This window comes from Macaca nemestrina, chromosome 7 (genome assembly GCF_043159975.1).
Source record: "Macaca nemestrina isolate mMacNem1 chromosome 7, mMacNem.hap1, whole genome shotgun sequence".
Taxonomy (NCBI): Eukaryota; Metazoa; Chordata; class Mammalia; order Primates; family Cercopithecidae; genus Macaca; species Macaca nemestrina.
In genome coordinates this window covers 60215524-60241394 of record NC_092131.1, presented here as the reverse complement: position 1 = coordinate 60241394, position 25871 = coordinate 60215524, and the positions used below count along the sequence as shown (strand labels likewise).

Below are 25871 nucleotides of genomic sequence, written 5' to 3'. Positions count from 1 at the left end.
AGACTGAGGCAGGAGAATGGCATGAACCTGGGAGGCGGAGCTGGAAAAAAACAGAAAAAGGACAAGAGGTAGGAAGTAGAAGTATACAATTGTAAGATTCTTATGTTGTAAGTAAATATATGATATTGGTATGCTATTACTCAAAGATATAATACGGTAAGTTTGTAAACATGAGAAGAACTACAATTCACCCTTGAACAACTCGACCCCCATGTAGTCGAAAATCCTTGTATAACTTTTGACTCCCAAGAAACTTAACTGCTATTAGCTTCTTTAGAAGTCTTATCAAAAACATAAACAATTGACACATGTTTTGTATGTTACATGTATTATGTTCTGCATTATTAACATAAATTAAGCTAAAGAAAAGAAAATATTAGGAAAATCCTAAGGAAGAGCAAATACGTTTACAATTTATTAAGCAGAAGTGGTTCATCATAAAAACCTTCATCTTTATGAGCTTCACCTTGAGTAGGCTGAGGAGGAGGAGGAGGAAGGGAGGGGTTGTTCTTGCTGTTTTGGGGTGGCAGAGGTGGAACAGTTGGAGGAGGTAGAAGGAGAAGCTGGAGAGAGGCTGATGTACTCGGTGTAACTTTTATTGAAAATTATCCACCGACAATTGGACATGCACAATTCAAACTTGTGTTGTTACAACGGTCAACTGTGCTACAAAATCAAAAAGTGGGGTATAGTTACTAAGCCAATATTAGAAATAAAAAAAAAATACTTAAAACTACAATATCAATTCAAAACAAGGCAGGAAAAGTGAAAAAATCCTAAGTAAACACTAATATACAACATGTTAATAGATCGAAAAATTCAGTATTATTAAGATAATTTTCTTTCATTGAGCTGCGGAATAAGCAAAATCCCAATTAAAATCTCAGCAGGACTTTTGTAGAATTTGGCAAACTGATTGTAGAATTTCCATGTAATACAAACAATTTTAAATAGCAACAGTGATTTTAAAAATTAAGAGCAATGTTGAAGAACTTACACTACTAGATTTCAAGACTTAGCATACACTGCAATAATAGATGGAGTGGGGTATTGGCATAAGGACACATATTTAGATTAAAAGAATAACATAATTTGGATATGTTTACAAGTATATATAGTCAGTTGATTTTTTTTTAAATCAGATTTGCCAATGTAATTTAATGGGAAAAGAATGGTGCTGGAACAACAGAATATCAATGTACAATCACTGACAGCGATTCTAACAGTAAAAGTCAGGCTTTTGGTGGTTGAGGGCATGATGGGACATCTACAAAATAAAGGACAACTATTTCTTACTGCACTGCAGTAAGATGGAAGCACAACGTTAGGTAGTCCTTTTTGGATAGAGGAGGCAGCATAGCTCACATCTGAGGATGCTGTACCAGACCATGTATTAGGTAATACAAATGTTTGCATTCATTAGTGTACACTAACTGTGGTAGAAGTGCTGAAGCACTAAAAATCTTAGTTGACAGAATGATTTGTCCAGTTGATAGCAACCCATGTTTGTCAGGGTTCTCTAGAGGGACAGAACTAATAGGATAAACGTCTAGGTGAAGGGGAATTTATTAGGAGAATTGACTCACAGGATCACAAGGTGAAGTCCCACCATTGGTTGTCTTCAAGCTGAGGAGTCAGGAAGCCAGTCTGAGTCTCAAAACCTCAAAAGTAGGGAAGCTGATAGTGCAGCCTTCAGTCTGTGGCAGAAGGTCCAAGAGCCCCTGGCAAATCACTGGTGTGAGTCCAAGGGTCCAAATGCTGAAGAACTTGCAGTCTGATGCTCAAGGGCAGGAAGCATCCAGCATGGAAGAAAGATGGAGGCCAGAAGACTTAGCCAGTCTGCACTTTCCACTTTTTTCTGTCTGTTTTTATTCTGGCCATGCTGGCAGCTGATGAGATTGTGCCCACCCGGATTGAGGGTGGATCTGGCTTTCTCAGTCCACTGACTGAAATGTTAATCTCCTTTGGCAATACCCTCACAGACACACTGAGGAACGATGCTTTGCATCCTTCAATCCAATCAAGTTGACATTCAATATTAACCATCACACAACCCAAGTGTGAGTACGAGGGGCATGTAGACATGATAACCGAGGTGATGTAAGGAAGAGTATGCATAAATTCAGTAGAATGGGTTCCCTATCTCCAAAATAAATTTATCTACTGTTATTGCATGATGTCCATACATACAAGACAATCACTGAATCCCCCTAATAGCACCATTCTGCATGGAGACCAATTAGCTGCTGGGTGGCGCGTAGTGGAACAATGGCATGTTAAGTTAAAGATTTCAATGGGATGCCTAGCTCAGACATGAGACCATACAAAGATGGGCTATCATTTTTTAGGGTGTGTATTCTAAGTCAACAACCATAATATGATTTTTTTTTCCCAGTAGATAAAATACATGAGTCTAAAATCAGGGGCTTAAAATATAAATAACTTACTTAACACCACCCCATTTCTCATTTACAGAGTTTGAGCTTTCCAGACCCGCAAGTTTGGACTGCATGATGCAGAAGTTCTGGTTGACAAAGGTAGAATACATTGACTCTGGGACACTGCAAAAATTTCAATGAACTTAAGTTATACCTTCTTCCAGTGTACTTCAGGGGACTTTTCCCAAATGACTTGAAGAGAAGTCACTATCCTGATAGGATGATTGATCTGAACTTCAGAGAAAGGTAGACAGAATGTAAAGCAGGAGGAATATTTTTAACAGTAACTAATCCTAATCCACTTTGGTGTCTTTTGATATTGTCTTGTACAACTTTGAGAATCAATGTAATAACACAGCAGCCAGGATCCGAGAAGGCACAGCGACTGTGACTATAGGACTGTCACAGATGAAGGTCTGAGTCTTCTGAAGTTAGGCCACCTGACCAGCAGAGGTGCTATTTAAGGGTAAAGAGGGTGAAAATGCATAACTAAGAAGTATCTTAGCTCAGGCCTCTGTAAACAATACAGTGGGTGGCTTAGAAACATAAATTTATTTCTCGCAGTTCTGGAGGATGGAAAGATCAAGGTGGAGGTGCTGGCAGTTAGTTCCTGGCGAGGGCCCTCTTCCTGGTTATCAGATAGCTGACTTCTTGCCGTGTCCTCCCATAGTGGGGAGAGAGTGAGAGCTTTGGTCTTTCACTTCTTATAAGGACAGGAATTCCACCATGGGGCCCCCCACCTCTATGATCTTACCTAAACTTAGCTATGCCCCAAAGGCTCTTCCTCTCAATGCCATCACATGGGAAGTTAGGGGTTCAACATATGAATTTTGAGGGATACAACATTCAGTTTACAACAAGGATGGTAATGTTGTATCTCAGTTACAGCTCCAAGATCTACTGCAGAGTTGGAAGCTGTGTGGTTTCTTCATTTAAAAAGTCTCCACTAGAGAAACAAAAAAATACACACATACCGGAATCATGGAGAAGCTGCTCCCAACGTATGTGTACACATGGATTTGAGCAGCATGGATTCACTGAAGTGGACACTGTGCTTCACTACCCATTTCCTAAGCTGCTTATTATATAAACTGTTAAGAGTGCTGCTGCCTAATAGAACTGCCTTCCTGGAAGTCCTTCATCTTTTTATCTTTTCCTGAAGCATCTCACATCCAATACTGGTGGATGCATGAGTAAAAAGTTCTGGTCCGGTTGCAATAAATCAGAGAAATGCTAAAAGTTATCCCAGTTCCAGAACTCTAAAATAAGCTATTGTTGTGAATGAATCAAAATCCAACTTTTTTTTTTTTTTTTTTTTTTGAGGTGGAGTCTCATCTCGTAGCCCAGGCTGGAGTGCAGTGGCAAGATCTCAGCTCACTGTAACCTTCGCCTCCCGTGTTCAAGTGATTCTCGGGCCTGAGCCTCCTGAGTAGTTGGGACTACAGATGTGTGCCACCACGCCCAGCTAATTTTTGTATTTTTAGTAGAAACAGGGTTTCGCAATGTTGGCGAGGGTGGTCTTGATCAAAGTCCAACTTCTTTGTCTTTAAATTCTGCTTCCTTTCCTTTCCTTCCTGGTGTTAATTCTAAGAACACTACCCAATCAACCTACTGTGCTATGTTTTACCTAAAGTCTGCTTCCCAGGGAGCATAACTTGCAACATTAAAAACTTGAGAACAAACATATAAAAGTGAAAAATCAACAAAGCAACAAATTCTTTGAAATGATGAATCAAAGTAATAAACTCCTAGGAAGACTAATCAATAAACACAGAAAGCACACATTTAAAATATGCAGAATAAAAGAGGATATCACTATAGACTGTAAAGATGTTAAAATATAATAAGAGGATATTATAAACAATATTATCCCAATAAAATTTGCAACTTATAAGAACATATTTCTTGAAGAAATTTACCAAATTTACCAAAACAGACATTAGAATAAATAATCATGAAGAACTTTGCTAAAAAATTTGAAAAGAGAAAAATAATTACAAATACATAGATAAATATAACTTACCAAAATTTATAAAGAATGGCTTTACGTAATCATAAAAGAATTTAAAGAAAACACCAGGCTTGATGCTTTTATGGTGAAGTCTGCTAAAATTGAAAAAAAAATTTTAATTCTATAGACAACTTCAGAGGATGAAAAATAAATATAGGTCAGAAACTCAGATCTACATACAGAAAGGAAAAGCATTTTTAAAAAGTGAAGGCTAAAATAAAGACTTATTTTTCTTATTCTTAAGTGAGCTAAGAAATAGTGATTAGTTCAAAATATTAATAACAATAACATACTTTATTATGTATGTGTATATGTATGTATGTGCACATATATATATAAGTGAAATGAATGACAGTGATGATAAAGGAGATGAGAGAGAGGAATTGGGATATTTAAAAATTATTACTATAAGGTACTTGCACTAACCATAAAGTGGTATAGTGTTATTTCAAAGTGGACTTGTTTAATATATATTTCAAATTCTAGGACAACCTCCAAAAAGCACTAATAAAAGAAGTATAACTAATGCTAAGAAAGGAGAGAAATGGAATTATATAAAATGTTCAGTTAAAACCACAGAAGTCAGTAAAAAAGTGGAAGACATCAGACTAAAAATAAAGGGAAAGAAAAAGACATGCCATGATCTCACTAATAAAAAAGCAAGAATAGCTATATTAATTTTAGACAGAGCAGACTTCAGAGCAAATAGAGGTATCAGAGGTAAATTAGTACAGTCATTATGGAAAACAGTATGACTACTTTGTTTAAAAAAAAAGAACCTAAAAATGTAACTAGCATATGATTCAGCAATCCCACTTATGAATATATATCCAAAAGAAATGAAGTCAGTATGTCAAAGGGTTATCTGCACTTTCATGTTTATTGCAACATTATTTGCTAAGACATAGATTCAACCTAAATGTCCACCAATGGATGAATGGATAAAGAAAGCCTGGTACCTATACACAATGGAATACTATTCTGTCTTATAAAAAGAAAAAATATATGAAACAACATAGATGAGACTGAAGGAAGTTATGCTAAATGAAAAAAGCCAGACACAGGAAGACAAATATGGCATGATCTCACTTATACTTGGAATCTAAAATAGCTGAAATCATGGAAGTAGAGATGAAAATGATAGATACCAGAGGTTGAGGGAGGGGGATAGAGAAAATGGGAAGTTTGTAGGCAAAAGGTACAATGTTTCAGATAGGAAGAGTAAGTGTTGATATTTATTGCATGGCAGTGTGACTACGGTCAATAATGTATTTTATATTTCAAAATAACTAAGAGAGTACATTTCAAATGTCTCACCATAAAAATGATGGATAAAGTAGGTGATGCATATATTAATTAGCTTGATTTAATTATTTCACATTGTACACACATATCAAAATATCACACTGCACCCTATAAATGTACAATTATAATTTGTCAGTTAAAAATAATATTAACTTAAAAGGTGGAGCATTGCATAATGGTAAAGGGGTTCATTCTTCCAGAAGTCATAACAACCTGTAATGTATATGTGCCTAAAAACAAAGTATCAAAGTATGGAAGGCAAAAACTGATGAAACTGCTAGGTGCAATTGATGAATCCACTGTTTTAGTTAAAGATTTCATCCTTCAATCATAAATGGACACATCCAACAAGCAGAAAATAAATTTAAGGCCATAGTTGAACTCAATAGCATCATCAATCAACTGGATATAATTGACATCTATAGACCTACTTTATCCAACAACAGCAGAATATATTTCTTCTCAAGCTCACATAGTACCTTAACTAAGATAGAACACATGCTGGGCCATAAAACACACCTTAACAAAAATTTTAAAAAAGAATGATGCATTGTCTGCTCTCAAGCCACAATGTAATTAAACTAGAAACCAATAACAGAAAGATAACTGGAAAAATCTCAAAATAACACATTTCAAAATAACATATAAATTAAAAAAATTAAAAAAATGGGAATACATGAGAGAAAACACTGTAACATTTGTGGGATATAGTAAAATTAGTTCCTAGAATTTATAGCATTGAATACATATTTTAGAAAAGTGCAGTGGCTCACACATGTAATGCCAGCACTTTGGGAGGCCAAGGCGTGCGGATCTCTTGAGGTCAGGAGTTCCAGACCAGCCTGGCCAATATGGTAAAACCTTGCCTCGACTAAAAATACAAAAACTAGCTGGGCGTGGTGGCATGTGCCTATAATCCCAGCTACCCAGGAGGCTGAGGCAGTAGAATCGCTTGAACCCAGGAGGCAGAGATTGCAGTGAGTTGAGATCACGCCACTGCACTCCAGCCTGGGTGACAGAGCAAGACTCCATAAAAAAAAAAAAAGAAGAAGAAGAAGAAGAAGAAGAAGAAGAAGAAGAAGAAGAAGAAGAAGAAGAAGAAGAAGAAGAAGAATCTAAAATCAATAATTTAAGCTTCTACCATTGGAAATTAGTAAAAGAAGATAGGATTTAATTCAAAATAAGCAGAAGAAAAGAAATAATGAAAACTAAAGCAAAAATCAATGAATTTGAAAGTAAGATATCAATAAATAAAATCAATGTAACCAGAAGCTGATTTTTGCAAGGTAAATAAAATAGATAAACCTCTACCAGGTCAACTAAAAGAAAAGGACAAAGGACACAAATTTTTCATATCAGAGATGGAAGAGGGAATATCACTACAACTCCATTGACAACAAAAAGATAGTAAAGGCATACTATGAACAACTGCATGCCCATAAATTTGACAACCTAGATTAAATGCATCAATTTCTTGAGTAATAAAATCGGCCAAAACTCACACAAAAAGGAATACAAAATCCAAAGAGCCCTACATCTATGAAAGAAATGGAGTCAATAATTAACAACCTTCCACAACAGGTAACATCAGGCCCAAAGAAGTTCACTGGTGAATTCTAACAAAGATTGAAGGAAGAAATTATACCAATTCTCTACCATTTGTTTCAGAAAATAGAATTAGAAGGAGTACTTCTCAACTCATTCTATAGGAGGTCAACATCATCCTGATATCAAAACCAGACAGACTTTATAAGAAAAGAAAACTGCAGACCAATATCTCTTATGAGTATAGATGCAAAAATAAACTTCAGCAAAGTATTTGCAAATTTAATCCAACAATATATAAAAAGATTTATACATCAGAACCAAGTGGAATTTATCCCAGATATGCAATGCTAGTTCAACATCAAAAATCAATTAATGCAATCCATTGCATCAAGAGGCTAAAAAAGTCATGAAATTGTATCAATAGATACAGAAAAGGTATTTGACAAAATCCAACAGTGACATATGACAAAAACTCTCAGTAAACTGTGAATAGAAGAAATCTTCCTCAAATTGAAACAGAATAGCTATGAAAAGCCCACAGTTTGGCCTATCATGGGGAGGGGGGAGGGGGGAGGGATTGCATTGGGAGTTATACCTGATGTAAATGATGAGTTGATGGGTGCAGCACACCAACATGGCACAAGTATACTACATATGTAACAAACCTGCACGTTATGCACATATACCCTACAACTTAAAGTATAATAATAATAAATAAATTAAAAAAAAAAAAAAAAGAAAAGCCCACAGTTTAACATCATCTTTAATGATGAGGACCTGGAAGCTGTCCCACTAAAATAGAAAGAAGGCAAGAATATTTCATGTCACTACTGCTTTTCACCATTGTCCTGAAAGTCCTAGTTAATGACATAAAACAGAAAAGGAAATAAAAGGTGTACTGATTGGAAGGGAAAAAAATAAAACTTTGTTCACATATGACATAATCATTTATGTAGAAAAGCCTAAAGAATTTACCCAAAAACCCTCCTAGAGCTAAGAAGCAATTATAGCAAGGTTGAGGGACAAAAGGTTAATATGCGAAAGTCAATCACTTTCCTATATACTAGCAATAAAATTTGAATTTGAAATTAAAAACACAATGTCATTTATATTAGAACCTACAAAAACAAAAACTTAGGTGTAAATCCAACAAAATATGTACAAGACTTGTACAAGCAATACTACAAAACTATGATGAAAGGAATCCAAGAAATAGAGTGATAATCCACATCCATGGACAGGAAAACTCAATATTGCCAAGATGTCAGTTCTTCCAAACTTGATCTGTACATTCAATGCAATCCTCATCAAAATCTCACTAGTCATTTTGTAGATATTGACAAACTGATTCTAAAATTTATGTGAAAAAGAAAAAGAACCAGAATAGCCAAGACAATATTAAAGACTAGAACAAAATTGGAGGATTGGTAATATTGACATCAAGACACTGTAAATCTACAGTAATCGAGGTAGCCTAATATTTGCAAAAGAATAGATAAACAGATCAGTGGAACAGAAGAGAGTACCCAGAAATAAAGCTACATGAATGTACTCGACTAATCTTAAACAAAGGATCAAAATCATACTGTGGAGAAGATAGTCCTTTCAACAAATGGTGCTAGAATAACTGGATATGTACATGCAAAATGTTAAATCTAGATGCTAGTCTTACACTCATCAAAGAATTGATTCAAAAAGGTGGAAAAACCTAAGTGTAAATGCAAATCTATAAAACTAAAAGGAAACATAGGAGACATTGTAGATGACCCTGGATTCGCCGATAACTTTTTATATATGATAGCAAGGGCACAATTCATGAAAGAAAGAATTGGCAAGCTGAACTTAATGAAAATTAAAAATGTGTACTCTGTAAAAGATATCGTTAAAAGAATGAAACGACAAATCACAGACTGAAAATATTCGCAAAAGACGTATCTCATGAAGGACTGTTATTCAATATATACAAAGAACTCTTAAAATATAATGATAAGAAAACAATTTTAAAAATGGGCAAAAGACCTGACACCTTAGCAAATATGATACACAAATAGCAATAACCATGTAAAAATATGCCCCACATCCTATATCATGAGGGAAATGCAAATTAAAATAAAGAAATTCCACTAAACACCTATTACAGTAATCAAAATCCAGACCATTGACAACACCAAATGCTGATGAAGATGTGGAGCAACAGGTACCTTCATTCATTTTAGGGGGAATGCAAAATGGTATAGCCACTTTGAATGACAGTTTAGCTGTTTCTTACAAAACTAAACATTCTCTTATCCTACAATTCAGCAGTTATGCTCCTTAGTATTTACCCAAAGGAGCTATAAACATGTCCAAGCAACATTCTGCATATGGATGTTTAAAGCAGCTTCATTTATAATTGCCAAAACACGGAAGCAACCAAGTTGTGTTTCAGTAGTTCGATGAGTAAGTAAACTGTTGTATATCCAGACAATATAATGTTATTTATTGCTAAAAAGAAATAAGCTATCAATCCACAAAAAGACATGGAAGAAAAGTTAATGCATACTACTCAATAAAAAGCCAGTTTGAAAAGGGTACATACTGTATCATTTCAACTATATGACACTCTGGAAATGGCAAAAGTATTGAGACAGTCAAACAGTACAGTGCTTTCTAGGGGGTGAGGGGAGGGATGGACAAATAGGTGAAATACAGAGCAAATTCAGGACAATGAAAAATCATCTATCTGATATTATAAAGATGGATACACGTCATTATAAATTGGTACAAACCTATGGAATGTACAACACTAACAGTGAACAATAATGTAAATTTTGGACTCTGGGTGATGATAATGTGTCTGTGAAGGTTCATCAATCATAAGAAATGTACCACTCTGGTGGGGGATGTTGATAATGAGAAATGCTATGCGTGTGTGGAGACAGGAGGTACATTGGTGCTGTGACCCTTCCTGTCACTTTTGCTGTGAATATAAAACTGTTCTAAAAAAATGCTGTAAAAAAAATCCATGGTGAAGAAATTTATAAATAAAGACAGGCTATTGTTGCTTGTTTGTTTTATAACCCTGTGTTTTGTGCAAGAGAAAAAGTTGTTCCCAATGAGCCCTAGGTTCTAGTCAGGGCCACAAAACTGTCACATCCTCCAATAAGGGTTGATGATAGTGTTGAAACAAATGAGGCAATGCAGGCCTTTAAGTATACTCATGGTTTTTGATTTTTATCACCTTTTATTACCTTTTTCCATTTGGTTCAACAAATGAAATTTACTGATATTTTACATAAATGTATATCGCGGAGCCCATTTCTTCTTTTGCATCAGGCTCAGACATGACTTTTCATGGCACTGAGGAAGAGATTTATTCTTCCTGACTCTGGGGTTTCCTAGTCCTTTCTATCTCCATGATAATGGCCTAAATGAACTGAACTTCCCTAGCACTGTCTCTGCACAATAATCTCATGGGTCTTTTTCCCCTAATCTGACTATTAAAGGCCTTCTGAGTAAAGAAAGAAGATCCTAGGGAATTCTGAGGTAGGCAAAGGTGTTTCTGTTGTACTTCAATTTCCAACTTTACATCATTTTACTTTCAAAGTATGCCCCCATTTTCACTCATCAACATTCATAGTATTTTACCTTTTTATCATCTCAAAACATTTGAGAAATTTGTGGAATAAATTAACTCATTCTGAGGTTAAAAAAAAAAATTAAAATCAGCTGAGTGGGCTCCACACACTGCACAGAAATAGCATCTGTTTTACCAAAATTAAAATTTCGTTAGCTAAAATAAAACACTAGCTGCTAAATGTCAAGTATTAACTCATGGGTGAACTAGTGAAATCTTTCAATAGCCCTTTAAAAATTTTAACAATTACTTCTTAAACTATGCATAAAAACCAGTTTTAATATACAACACAACAAAAACACAGAACAACTTTTTCGAAAAGGTCAAAAGTTTTATTTACAAAACAATGTCTCTGGATGTGGACATTAAAAAGACTACTTCCAAGAAAATTAAATTTTTGAAGTCTTAATTAAATCCAAAATAGGCAATGTGTGCCAACACTACAAAAGACATCAAAAGTCTCTTCATCTGCCGAATGTTGCCCAATTTGAGTACAGATTTTATTTCCCGTGTGAATGCCATGTCCTATTCCCTGAAACCTGAATGACTAACATTGAAAAATATAAGACACGTAAAGTGATAGGTATTATGTGCAAACTTTATTAATAGCACAACAAATAATCTTTAGTGAACAAAATGGACGGTTTCCATGACTGAATCCCAAGAATTAGAATTAGAATGACTGAATGACTAAATTTATAATTTAGATAATATTGGTTTTTTACTTGGTGACTTATTTAGGTAGTCACAATAATTGGTATTTTCTAAGCAGTTAACATGTGCCAGGCATGATAATAGGCTGCTAACATAGTTTATTTGTTTACTTTTCACAAGAGTCCTAGTTAATCTCCTTTTGCATATTTTTCATAGGAGAAAGCTAAGTTATATTCTAAGATTAAGGAACTTGCCCAAGTTTACACAGGGATGTAATTCAGGACGTGCTATCCAAAATACAGCACCTTGACACAATAAGTATTTTAAGCTGAAGGAATTGATGAAACCACAGACACAGGAAGCTGTCTCTGAAGCAGGATATAGAAACAGTTAATAGAAGGAATTCACCTTGACCTTGTCTCCTGAAGCAGACCATAAAATCCAGCTGAGCTTCCCCTGAAAATAGGTCAGAAGACTCTCATTTCAGGGGATTTTTGAAACATACTCAGAAGAAAGGAATGTCACAGAGGAACACCAAGAAAAATCTGAAGGGGAGAAAATATAATATTTTTTCTGAGTCCTCACAAGGTCTTTGCTAGGATACCTGTGTAAAAAAAAAAAAGACAAAAAAGACAAATGAACAGGAACAAAAAGGTATACACATTTTACTAACGTGTATATAGATATAGGAGTCATGCACAGAGTATGAGACTCAAAGGAAGTGCCAGATAGCTCAAGTTTTTGTACCATCCTGAGGTTACAGAAGGAATAAGGGCAAGGTAGGATATGGGAGGCAGAGAAGAGGAAAGGTATGGTGAGCAAAAGCATTCTTGTTATTGCAGTTGAAATCTCACAGGTAGCAACTCTCAGAAAGAATACACGGTGTCCAGCCGTAACATTTTTCTGTCAAACCTTCTTTAAAGGTATAAGACTTTAAGTCTCTTTTTCTGTGAGTTAATCTTTCCTAGATCCGGATAAGAGGACCCTCAGAAAATGTCTGTCTGTGTTGCTGCATTTTTTTTACTAATGCAGATTTTCTCTATAATGCAAATCTCCCTACAAAAAGGCAGTTTTTTTCAGAGGTATTTCTGTGGGTTGCAACCCTTCCGAATAGCCATATAGAAATATGCCAAAGAAGTATATTTTGTGGTGAAATATTCTGGTTTCTGTCAGAACAAACAGGTCTTGCTAAATTTTCCCCCAGTTTATAGCTATTAAATCATATTTTCCTTTTTCCCAATCATGTTCCTCCACATTGTCTACTTCTTCATCAGGCTTAGCACAAAATATACACAGTTTTCCCTGTTTCTTTAGTTCTTCACCTCTGAAGTTTCCATATTACAGAAAATGTATATTAAATACATTTGTATGGTTTTCTCTTGTAATCTGTCTTTTGTTATAGAGGTCACAGTCATGAACCTAGTGATGGGCAAGGAAAAGAAAGAGCTTTTTCTCCCCTGCGGTTTCACAGATAGCACATGCAGAAAAGCTGGTGAGACACACATATTCAGCTGGAGAAAACACTTGGCACATCACTTTTTTTTTTTTTTTTTTTTTTGAGACAGGCTCTCACTCTGTCACCCAGATTGGAGTGCGGTGGCACAATCTCATCTCTGGTAGAGACGGGGTTGCCTAGGCTGTTGCCTAGGCTGATCTCGAACTACTGAGTCCATTGGATCCACCCACCTTGGCCTCCCAAAGTTCTGAGATTTCAGGTGTGAGCTACTGTGCCCAGCCCATACCACATTCTTAACATATGCTACTACATTCTTTACTCACCAACTTATAGTTCACTACTATTTTCCCTCTCCCTTTCTCATTTTTTAATTTATTAATTTTCCATTACTTGGAAGGAAAAACTTTTATGTAACATAATAGCAATCTGTATCCCTTTAAAAACATTGACTATTTTTACATGCCATGTAAACCTCAGTAAAATGAGTACCTTAGAGAATTATATAGATGCCTCATCAATTCCAAGGGATTCAATATCCTTTCCCTGTTGCAGATCAGAACTTTATCAGGCTACTTAGGTGTGAAGTAAAACTACCTGTTCCTGTTTTCCATGAAGCAGAGCAAACAATAGGCAACAAACAAACAAAAACCCAAGCTTGTTGAAGCAACAATAGCAACGGAACAAATAATAATATGAAATTGCAATACAGAATTCTTTCAAAGTTTTTCCTTCTACTGTTCACAAAAATGTTCACCAAAACACCAGGGTCACCGACACAGGACAAACTGTGCATAATGCAATATGTTAAATAACAAGCATTGTCCATTATAATGAAATGAAACAAGCGTCAAAGGCACAATATTCATAAAACACTTGGAATCCATAACCCACTAAAATTCAGGCTACCAGCCAAATATTACAGCATCTTCAAACATCAGGTAACTTAAGGTGTATGATTTGAAACTCATAACACATAATTTCCAAAGAGCTCTGTATAGGTAAACAGTGGTGATGCAGTGAGCTATTTGTGTCGAGTATGTCTTTGCTGTTTAATTGCTCCAACTCCCTAGAGGTTAGGAGTCTATCACCTGCAGTTCTTCAGCTGCTAAGATCAGAGAATATAACACAGATGGAGTGAGCTCTGGTCTCATGGCTGCTGCTTCACAGAGATAAGGCTGCAGGTTGGAGAAGTGCTTAGCTCTGCCTTCCTCTGAAAGAGCCTGAACAGCTATCAGTAATTCCCAGTTACTTCTCTACTGTTATGTTAAACAACACTGCCTTGCATACACAGGTGCAATTTGATGAAAGAGAGTTGTTTAAATCACTTGAAATGCCTGTAGCTTTATTATTGCAGGTCTTTGTGTTGTCTCTTGTCTTCTCTTTTTATTAAAAAAACTTCTTTTTCCGGCCCACTCCCTCCCTCAGGTCTACTGCCAAACGGCAATGATTTAAGAACCTGGTTAAAATATTGGGTCACATTTCTTCACCAGTTGCCTTGAGCGTGTTTGGTGAGCTATTCTTTAGCCAACCTTGTCATTCTGCTGTCACTTACAGCATTATATTTCTAGGTATGAGAACATTGCAAAAATCAGCTACGCTCATTCAGGAACATGCATTATGTCTGGATATGATCTCACAATTAAAATAAGCCAGATTTCAGCAGCCAGGGTATGGTAGCTGTAATCCCTTGTGTCACTGAAATCTATACAGTTCTTAATTTTATCAAAAGACAAAGATCATTTTACTTCCAACTCCTAAATATGCAAATACAAACTCTCCACACCCTCTTCCTGTCACTGGAGAGTGGTAGAAAGACTCAGACTGTGCTACTAAATCGGGCTTCATATAATTTACCATTTTGATCAGTTATCATAATTGACATCAGCTTTTGCTTCCTGTGAAGCAGCACGTGGAATACGCTTAGTGCAGGGCCTCCTAGCCTATTTTCAGATATCAATTGATTACCGATGTATTTGCGGCCCTTTCCCTCCTGATATGCCCTTGAGCATCAAGTTCAGTGGCTGTTTTCCCCCACTCAGCCTAGATACTCTGGGATTCTTTGAAAATAAGCTGATATGACTTTCAACAGTGTCTCCACACTTTAAACATTTATCACGAACACTGGTACAAGTGTTCTTTATTATATAGAAACAATGATAAGGGATTCATTGTCATAAGATTTTTAAGCAGTGAACTGATTAAATACTCATTGCTTGGGTTAATTTTACATATTTAAAACGCTTTTTTTTTTTTTTTTTGAAATGGAGTCTGGCTCTGTCGCCAGGCTAGGGCTCACTGCAACCTCTGCCTCCCAGGTTCAAGCGATTCTCCTGCCTCAGCCTCCCGAGTAGCTGGGACTACAGGTGTGTGTCACCATGCCCGGCTAATTTTTTTTTGTACTTTCAGTACAGACGGGGTTTCACCATGTTGGCCAGAATGGTCTCGATCTCTTGACCTCGTGATCTGCCTGCCTTCGTCTCCCAAAGCGCTGGGATTATAGGTGTGAGTCAATGCGCCTGGCCAATGCATAGGTTTTTTAATAAGTGTTTCTCATACTTTTCCTTAATCTCCTTTATAGTACTAGCACCTTATTCTTTACTGTTAATATAACATTCTGATTCCCCCTGTAAGCTCAAGGTAAGCTGCTTCTTACTAAAAACCAATCATTTTTGAAACAGTTAAACATGACCAAGCAAAGACTGAGCTGCATGGTCACACTCTGTTATGTAAATGAGGTAATTTAAAACAAACTTAGTGTTTTGTTCTTTTGTATTTAAGCTTATGTTTTACCTAGATGTTTAAGCAACTCTGCCAAATGTACAGTTCACAGTGTATCATAAATACTATTACAAATTTATTAAAATTATTTTCTGACATTTATGTAGTATATATGTATATATATTTTAAACTTTAGTTTAATTAAAAGATGTTAAATAATTTGTAAACCTTAGAAGTAAATTATTTTCTGGATGAATGAATTTCTGATTTTATATAAAATTCAGTTGGAAAATAGCACTACAGTGTTCTGTTAGCAGACCACATCTTCTGTTTGATACCTAAGAGACAGTCTACAACCTCAAGTCTCTATGGTTGTCTACAATTCATCTGAGCTCATCAGGCTTACTGGAGAGTCAGGTTTCCCTGTGTGATGCCATATTTCATAGACTAAGCATCTTTCCCCTTTCCCCTGGATGTTCATGGTTTCACACCTTGGAATGGTAGAGGTCACCAGGCTCCTCTAGCCCACAGTGTGTTTCCACGTTGACATCCTCCCAGTGGATACCCCAGTTAATAAACACCAGCAGCACCGATGATGGCAGCAGTTTCTTTTAGTCTCCTAGATGACCCAGAATTTCTTCTTTCCTTCAGTAACTGGTACTTCTGGGAACAATACCTCTGAGAAAACCTGTTTATCTCTTATGATCTCTTGGTAGCTGGGCAACTCATTATTACTTTCTTGACTCCATGTTAAGAATTCATGTTAGGCATGATTTTACAAGCATTCAGTGTCCTGTAGTACAGTGTCATTAAACGAGTATCTGTAAGGGGAAACATGTGAGATATTTTCTGTAAAGTTGGAAGACACAGTTCACAAGACCATCCTCACTCTGAATACTAATTATATGTTTGGGGTTTCCCAAGATCACTCTCAGATTTAACAAGTCACTAGAAAGACCCACAGAATTGACTGAAAGCTGTGATATATTCATGGTTCTGGTTTATTATAGAGAAAGAATGCAGAATAAAATCTGCCAAGGGAAGAGGTGCACAGGGCAGAGTTCAATGGAGTAGGGGTGTGGGTGTTTCAAATGTGAGGCTTCTATTATTTTCAGGATGCATTACCCTCCTGACATCAATGTGTGACAATATGCATAGAATATTGGCAACTGAGGAAACTCTTCAGGACTTTAGTTTCCAGAGATTTTACTGGAACTCCATGTTTGACTGCCCACGTGGCTGGCCTCTAGTCTATGGATATGTCACCCAGAGCTGTCATCATAATTCACATGAAAAGGAGCACGATTTCAAATTATTACATGTAATATGTATGGATCAGTGGAACTTGTGGTTTCCATTGCTCTGTGTGTGTGAGGGTGATGATAGAAACCATGAATTATTTGACTGATGACTGTATTTTAATGCATATCTTTTGAATTTAGCAGGCCAGTAGATTTTTTGTTGGTTCTCAGATCAGTGGAGGTCTCTCTAGCACCTCCGATTTGAGTTTCAGAATCCTATAAAGATAATATTCTAGGGAAGTCCATCGACTCAGGTTTTATTGGTTTACAGAAACATAATTGTATTGTCTTTATTTGGATTTGAATATAAGTAAAATGTTTTCCGTGGTAAGTCATTCTTTCTAAAAAGAAATGTGGTATCTTTCTAATTATTCAGGTCTTGTTTTACATTTTTAAGTAGAGATTTATTATTTTCTTCATAACAGTCTTGCAGATTAATGTTGTTTAACCCTTCTTTTATTTGTATTGTGGGAAAGATACTTGTATTAGTCTGTTTTCATGCTGCTAATAAAGGCAAACCTGAAACTGGGTAATTTATAAAGGAAAGAGGTTTAATTGACTTACAGTTCCACGTGGCTAAGGAAGCCTCACAATCATGGCAGAAAGCAAAGGGGAAGCAAGATATATCTTACATGGTAGCAAGCAAGAGAACGTGTGCAGGGAAGCTGCCCTTCTATAAAATCATCACATCTCATGGGACTTATTCACTATCATGAGAACAGCACAGGAAAAACCTGCCCCCATGAATCAATTAACTCCCACTGGGTCCCTTCCACAATTATGGGAGTTACAGTTCAAGATGAGATTTGGGTGGGGACACAACCAAACTGTATCAAGACTTTTACATTATTTTTTAAAAATCTGGTTATTTCTGATATTATAGAGCTATAGTATAGAGCAGGGATATGGCATAAGGTATGATATATCTTGTCTTGAATCTTACTGTGTTCTCTGATAAATTTGAATATCATGTTAGTCAATGTGCCTATATTTCTATTTATTATTAATAATAAAACCTATCTTTTTTTAACATTCCATTACTAAGATGACTAAATTCTTCAACTTTCTACTATATTTCTTAAAATAATAATATAAATAATAGTTGTTCAAATGGGCATCGTTTCTTTGTTCTCTGTTAATAAGGGGTTTTCTATTGATTCATGATATTCTTCAATAGGGTAAATATTTTGTGTCCTATTCTTAGTTTGTCACATAATTGTTTTTTAAAAAGTAAAGACACACACTGATTTCAAATTATTTTTTCATATCTTAAAATATCTTTGAAGAGTTTTCTTTTTAATCTAATAATATATATTTTTATTTCCTACTTTCTCATAACATTTCAGAGTTTTAATTTTTTTGGAAAAATTTTAGCTGCATTTTGTAGTATTTTTATACATTGTATACTCAGTTTTGTTCAATTCTAGTTTATAACATACTTTGATTTCCTGTTTATTTGAATAAATATTTGGAAATGTAAAACATTTGATCTTTATTCCATTTCTTCCTTCTCTCCTTTCTTTTTTTCTTTTCCTTTTAATTTTCCAATACCACTTTCCAAAACTGAACAATTTGTGCTAAATATTTTTATGTTTGGCTTTATTATGTTGTTGGATTTTTAACAGTGCATCCAAAACATTGTTATCCTGGCAAACAGTATGGTTTGCTTAGCTAATAGGTGTTCTCCAGTCTTGCATACCAACAAAACTCTTTGTTTTGACTCCAAAGTTCCCACTCTAAGAGGATTCATTATCATTGGTTTTGGTCATTGAAGCCAATCTTATTCTCCTTGATAAATCCTTGCTTTCATGACTGTCCTTGCTGCTAAAGCTGAGCATGTGACCTAGTTCTGTCCAATGAGTTGTAACTGGAGATATCCTGAGGAAGCAACTGGAAAAAGAATATCCTCTTAGATAATAAGGGGACAACGGATGGAGATAGCTCCTGCTTCTTCTGCCTCCTGCCCTTGAATAAAATCTAACTTTGCGGTGGCTGAAGCTGTGACAATCCTTTGGTATCCCAGGGAAAAACAAGAAAATTATAATAGAAACAGTTTAAAGTCTATATATGTACCAACTTTTCTTGATGCTAGTTGCTGTCAGGTCTTTAAGTTCTGACCAAAGATATGCAACTTTTGATATTTTTCCTCTTTCTGGTTTATCCTGTTGCATACAGCTCTAGCTAAAGCAATTTTTTTTTTTTTTTTTTTTTTTTTTTTTTTTTTTTTTTTTTACCTTAAGGTGAATTGAAAATGGAATTCCAAATAAAAATGATGTAACAAGATAAGAAGATGTTAGATCTCCAATTCTGTGGAGCATCTTTTCAGCCATGGTTCATGTATCTGAACTTTTACACAGTAAATAATTAAATTTCCATATTTTTAGCCAATTTTTATTTTGAATTTTCTGTCCCTTAAATCTAAAACTAATCTTAACTAACACTGGTGTTGACTCAGAATCCTGATTTTTTTGAGATGAGTAAGGAAAAGTGTGACTGCTTAACTTTAGGTTCTTGTTAAGTGAAATATTCTCTTACCTCATGGTTGGTTTTTCATTGCTTGTAGGAAAAGTGTTCACTATAAAAAATAAAGACTTCCCAGATATAGTCATAGATTTGATAACTATCCTTATTTGTTATATTAAGTTCTCTACGTGAGAAGAAAAGGAACTGCCAATAACCTACAGAATTGATACTTCTGGAGTACATTTTGAAGCATCATATTTGAAAATGAACCTATTTACCTCTGTTGCTGATTTTCATAGAGCTTTTAAAGAAAATAATCTCCCTTATAAGATAGCATTTCCATTTCCATATTTCATAGCTATGTTATAATATAGTTTTTTTAGTATGATAGCATAATTTCTATTTAATTTGATACCTGACTTAATATATGTATATCTATATTTATCTATGTGTTTAAATTCTAATATTCAAAATTTTTCCAAAAACACAATCTGCCCTTTGTGATATGATAAAGCCCAGATAAAAAGCTCTTAATTTTTGTCATTCAAACATCTACATTTTAATGGCTTAAATAAAAGCTGTCATCCAAATATAAAGCATTCTTGGAGACACTACATATTATAAAGATCGTGGCTAGTGGACTGAGTTTAGTAAATTAATATGTAAAAAGTTAATTCTAAGTTAATTTCATAAAGAGTGTCCAGGGGACAATAAGTAACTTGAAGAAGACAATTGTTCAGAAAAGTAGAAAGTTGTTGCTTTTTCCAGCTGGTTGATATTTCAGGGTCATTTTATATTTTAAAATTACCAGTCTTTCTACCACTTGAATGTCTTGGAGTTGTGTATATGAACACAGTCAACTCTTCTATTGCCTTGAGCATTGCTGGAGGATATTCAAGTTATTTGCTGATCTCTAGCTATGTTTTAACCAAACTTTATCTTATAAAGAGTCCCTAGGTGCAACTATGAGGCATTTTTATGCCTCCTTTGATTGATTCTTCCAGCCATAGCCCTCGGTGATTTGGTAATACTTTAAATCCTTGCCTAAGTTGTTTCACTATTAGATAACCAGTGTGTAGAGCTGCCAGAATATTTGTATTCCTTTCTCTGTGGCCAAGAACTGACTTAATGTTCCCTGAAAGAATTTTATTGTTTGATGGCCCTCCTCATTCTGTTTTCTACGGTCTGTGGTTTTACAGAAAACGTATTATCTTTGAAGTTAGACCTCATCTTCTTATCCTTCTAATCCTATCACTTCCAGTTGTTTTTTTTTTTTTTTGTCTTAGAGATGGAATTAAAAGGCAGTCATACCTGATTTTGAAACTAAGCCCCACTAGTGTCTAACTAATGCTAAAAACTGACCTCTTAACCACAAGTCCCATAAACTGCACATTGTAGAAAATAAAGTTGTGATGTAATAGTGCCAGTCACATGGTAATTGCTTAATAAGCTTCAGTTTCTCTCTTTCCCATTTACTCATATTGCAGTTCTAATTTGTCCTTTTGTATTGAAGAACTAATGGGCTTTTTAATAATAAATATAATCTTCAGTCAACATTTATTGTATATGTATACTCAGATTTAATCAATAATTTGTTTTTATTCTTTTTGTTCTTGAGGTAACTGGTTGCTAATTTGTAACTCAGAACTTTTCTGATTAATTGGACAACTATGCATTTTTTAAACCAGAAATAAATGTTTGAAATAGAGCAATACCAATCTGTTACTACATTTGGAAGAGGATGCACATGTTTGAATTTATTGAATAAAAGTAATTTTTATGGTTAAACCATTCATTAGTACTTTAGAATATATTAATCTGGAGTTTTCAAACTTATATTCAAGGTGATTGTATGTTAAATTGCAAATAATATTTTATATTCAGGTTTTGTAAAAAATATTGTTTTGCCTCTCTTAAGCTTTAAGCATTGATTTACATAAGGTCTAAATGATCAATTTTTTAAGTGATCAATAAGTGATCAATCTTTGTATTCAACATGACTTTTATGTTCCCAAAACTATCTGAATCTCACCTGGAATTTTGTACTTACACTTCAGGATTCTTAATTCCATAGCAATATTGTTCTAGTTTTACATGCAGGAAAATTTTGCTTTTAACTTGTGGTGTAAAACCAGGATATTTTCTTAGCAGTTAACTGTGTGTGTTTGTTATTTTAGCTACTGTAAATTGGATTTATGCCTGGGATTTAGTAAGCTCAGGACAAAGAAACTGTGTGTGTGTGTGTGTGTGTGTGTGTGTGTGTGTGTGTATTTATTTATTTATTTATTTTTTGAGACGGAGTCTCGTCGCTCTGTCACCCAGGATGGAGTGCAATGGCGAGATCTTGGCTCACTGCAACCTCTGCCTACTGGGTTCAAGCGATTCTTCTGCCTCAGCCTCCCGAGTAGCAAGATTATAGGTGCCCACCACCATGCCCAGCTAATGTTCTATATTTTTATTAGAGACAGGGTTTCACCATGTTGGCCATGCTGGTCTTGAACTCCTGACCTCAGGTGATCCACCTGCTTTGGCCTCCCAAAGTGCTGAGATTATAGGTGTGAGCCATTGTGCCTGGCTGAAACTGTTTATTTTTCTGAGATTCCAATATGGTGGGCATCTCAATATTTTTAGGAAAAATAAAAGCTTTTATTCCTAAATAAGCTTTTAGAAATAAAAAAATTTGCAATTTTTAAAAAAAAATTCAAAACTTTTTTCCTTAATCATTTTACAAAGATACTAATGGGAGAATTAGTCCATTAAAACTAATGAATGATATTTTCTTTTTCCACTTAGAATGTAGAGTTGCAAGAGGATGTCTCTTCAGTCCTAACCACGAGAACCTTAAAGTCATAGTTTCTTAAGCTCATTACCATGGCAGCAAGCAAAGAAACCTACTAAATTATAACCCACACAGTGATTTGCTTAGAACAGAAGTAATCCACAAATGCTTTAATCTGTGGCCAAACAGCTGGATAATGAAGAAGCCACCAAAGCTATGACCAAGAAGAAAACAGTTATACGTTCAATGAGTTGTTAAAGCCTAATAACAGACTGGTATGACAGAATCCCTAGGAGTCACAGATGAAAAATATCTGCAACTATCTGCCAACTCTTTCCCACAAGCCTTATTGAGCTCTCATGATAAAGATCGTGGGCAGCACAGGAAAGCTGAGACAGATTCCATGGGAGGTTCAGGTGTGTGGGGGCTGCTGAAGTCTGAGGAGAAGAAGTAGGACTGAGAGAAACCTCTGGACACTTCAGGTACTCATCAAGTGGTAATGTGATGAGCCTGCTGAAATGTGAGGGCAGAGCAGTAATACTGCAAGAAAGTCCTTAGGCCACGGTGCCTTATACTTAATAGGGAAAAGCACCTCTCTGTGCCTAGGGAACAGGTGAGAATGACCTCTAAAGGTGCAAATGTACGGAGATTACTGAGGTCTGAGGACCAGGAGAGAAAAAAAAAAAAAAAGGAGGGCATCCCTATATGCATTCTGGGACTGACAGTAAGCATGCAGCAGAAGCCATTTGTAACTGGGTGTTGGGAAAGAAAGATGAGATAAAACTATCCCAAGTGCATGAGCATGAGACGTGAGGACAGGAAAATAAATGGTTCAGACACTCAGATCCCAAGTTGATTAAAAGAAAGGTTCTAAAACTATCCTTAAATAATTTGAAACCTGTAGGGAACTAAATCTACCTGAAGCAGCAACAGGGTTTAGACCTAGGTCAACTATAGACTAGGTTGACTCAGAAGGAGCATGCCCTTTTATTGGCACAAATATTTACTTCAGCATCTTTTTTTTTCTCACAAATTGTCCAGACTGTAAGCAAAATTTATTAGACAAATGAAGAGGAAAGAAAATGAGACCCATTATCAGGAGAGAAGCAGTCAAGAGATGTGAGAATTATCAAACAAGACTTAAAAATAACTGTAATAAAAATGTTGAATGGTCTTAAGGAAAGGCCAGCTATTTTAAAGTAACTATGTGAAATACGTTAAATGACCTTGGGCAAAAAGCAGATGACAACGAGCGGGAACAGATGGGAACTGCCAGCACAGACAGATATGATAAAGAATAAGGTCAAAGGAAAATGCTAGAAATTAAAAATATGGCAACAGAAATGAATAATCCTTATGATCAGCTAGCTTATTGGAAGACTGTGCAGAGCAGAGGAAAGAATCAGTGCATCAGTGACCAACATGCAGGTAAGTAGAAACTGTTCAAATTGAAATACCAAAAGTAAAAGAGTGTATTATTCCATTCTCTCATTGCTATAAAGAACTACTTGAGACTGGGTAATTTATAAAGAAGAGAGGTTTAATTGACTTAAGGTTCCACAAACTGTACAGGAAGCATGGCTGGGGAGGCCCCAGGAAACTTACAATCATTGCAGAAGGCAAAGGAGAAGCTGGCACATCCTTCATGGATGGAGCAGAAGGAAGAGTGAGTAGTGGGAGGTGATACACACTTTTAAACAACCAGATCTCATGAGAACTCACTCACTATCATGAGAACAGCACGGGAGAAATCCACCCCCATAATCCAATCACCTCCCACCAGGCTCCTCATCCAACACTGGGGATCAGAATTCTACATGAGATTTGAGTGGGGACACAAATCCAAACCATATCAAAGAGTAAATAAAAGAGAATGGAGCTTGCATGATTTGAGGGATACTATAAAATATAAATATTGAATATAAAACTAAAACATAATATGAAACATAGTATTTGAAGCTCAAGAAGCTGAAGTAAAATTGCATGTAAAAAATGATTTGAAGATAGAATAGCAAATGTTTTTTCAAAATTGGTATTACATCAATTCACAGGTTAAGCACAATGTGTATGCTGAAACTGTACATGGACATATCATAGTGAAACTGCTGAAAAACAAAGAAAAAGAGGAAATAGTAAAAACTGGTGGAGAAAAAAAGACATTATATTCTTTAAGGTGGAATAACATATAAGAGAGTTGCTGATTTCTTACCAGAAATCATTGAAGCCAAAAACTGTTAGAATGAAATCTTTATACTGTTGGAAAAAAATTATGCATAAAAATTTCTATATTCAAAGACAGCAATCTTGTAAAAATAAAGGTATGTTTAGGTAAACAAAAGCTCAAAGAATTTGTCTGCAGCAATGCATTACAAGAAAGACTAACATAAGTTCTTCAGGCTATAAAAAGTGAATATCTATAAATCTAATACACATAAACCTAGAACATCAGAAAGAGCAAATATGTAAGTAATTAGAGCAAATATGTAAGTAATTATAAAGAACATATTTACAAAAATTTCTAAATATCTACATCTATGTTCATGACTTTATATCAATATTTATATCTATCTCTTTAAATATCTTTAAGATACTATCGACTGTTTAAAGCAATGTAACAAAGAACTGTGATATCCTGTAACGTTTGTATAATTAAATATATGATGAGAGTACAAAAATCAGGAAGGTAATAATTCAAATTATATTTTTGTGATATTCTTATTGCTTACAAAGTCATACATTATTTTAGAAGCTAGATTGTTATAAATTAAACATACATAAGAGAAACCACAAAATAAATAACACAGAGAAACATAACTAAAAATGAAAAGAAGAGATAAAATGGAATACTAAGATATCAGTTCACTCTAGAGATGAAAAACAAATACCATTGTAGTAGACTTAAACTCAAACATAGTAATTGTTACATTAAAAGTAAATGTCATTTGGTTCTTCTAGAAAGTTTACTCACACAGAGTAGAAGTTCAAGATATTTTCTCATGGTAACACCTGTGAATAACAAACGCGAGGGTCATCAGGAATAGCAGGAAAGCCTTCCTATTGCCAATGTATTAATACTGGTAAAACTAGAAAGAGGAGGAAAACAAATTGCATAAAAAGAGCTTTAGATTGTAAAGTATCTTTTTCATCACCTTTTAGTAAGGATGTATGCTAACAGCATGACTTATTGTTGATGATATTAACTTTGATTACCTGACCAAAGTAGTGTTGAACAGCTTTTTCAACTGTAAAGGCATTCTCCTGTCTTCCATACTGTAGTTTTTGAAAGCAAGTCACTATTTGCTACAACCCACACTCAAGAGTGTCTTAGTCTATTTGGACTAATATAACAAAATATCATGAATTGAGTGACTTAAAAATAACAGAAATTTATTCCTCACAGTTCTGGAGTCTTGGAACTCTTCCGTTCAAGGTATTGGTAAATTCAATGTCAATACTTACATATTTGTATCTGTATTACGCTGAACATAAGTTCATACAGCTGTCTCTAACTCTAATCCATTACCACGTGGTTCATTCTAGTTTCCCCTGTCCTTGCCTATCTGAAACTGCTCTTCCAATAGG

At 35.2% G+C, this 25871-nt stretch overlaps 1 long non-coding RNA gene across 1 annotated transcript; it reads right to left on the bottom strand.

Moving 5' to 3' along the window:
• Positions 1-581: 581 nt before the first annotated feature.
• Positions 582-25295, bottom strand: LOC105481875 (uncharacterized). The gene is made up of 2 exons (XR_987234.2): positions 25258-25295; positions 582-3384 (listed from the first exon to the last, which is right to left on the bottom strand). It is a non-coding gene; the product is annotated as an uncharacterized lncRNA (long non-coding RNA).
• Positions 25296-25871: the final 576 nt, after the last annotated feature.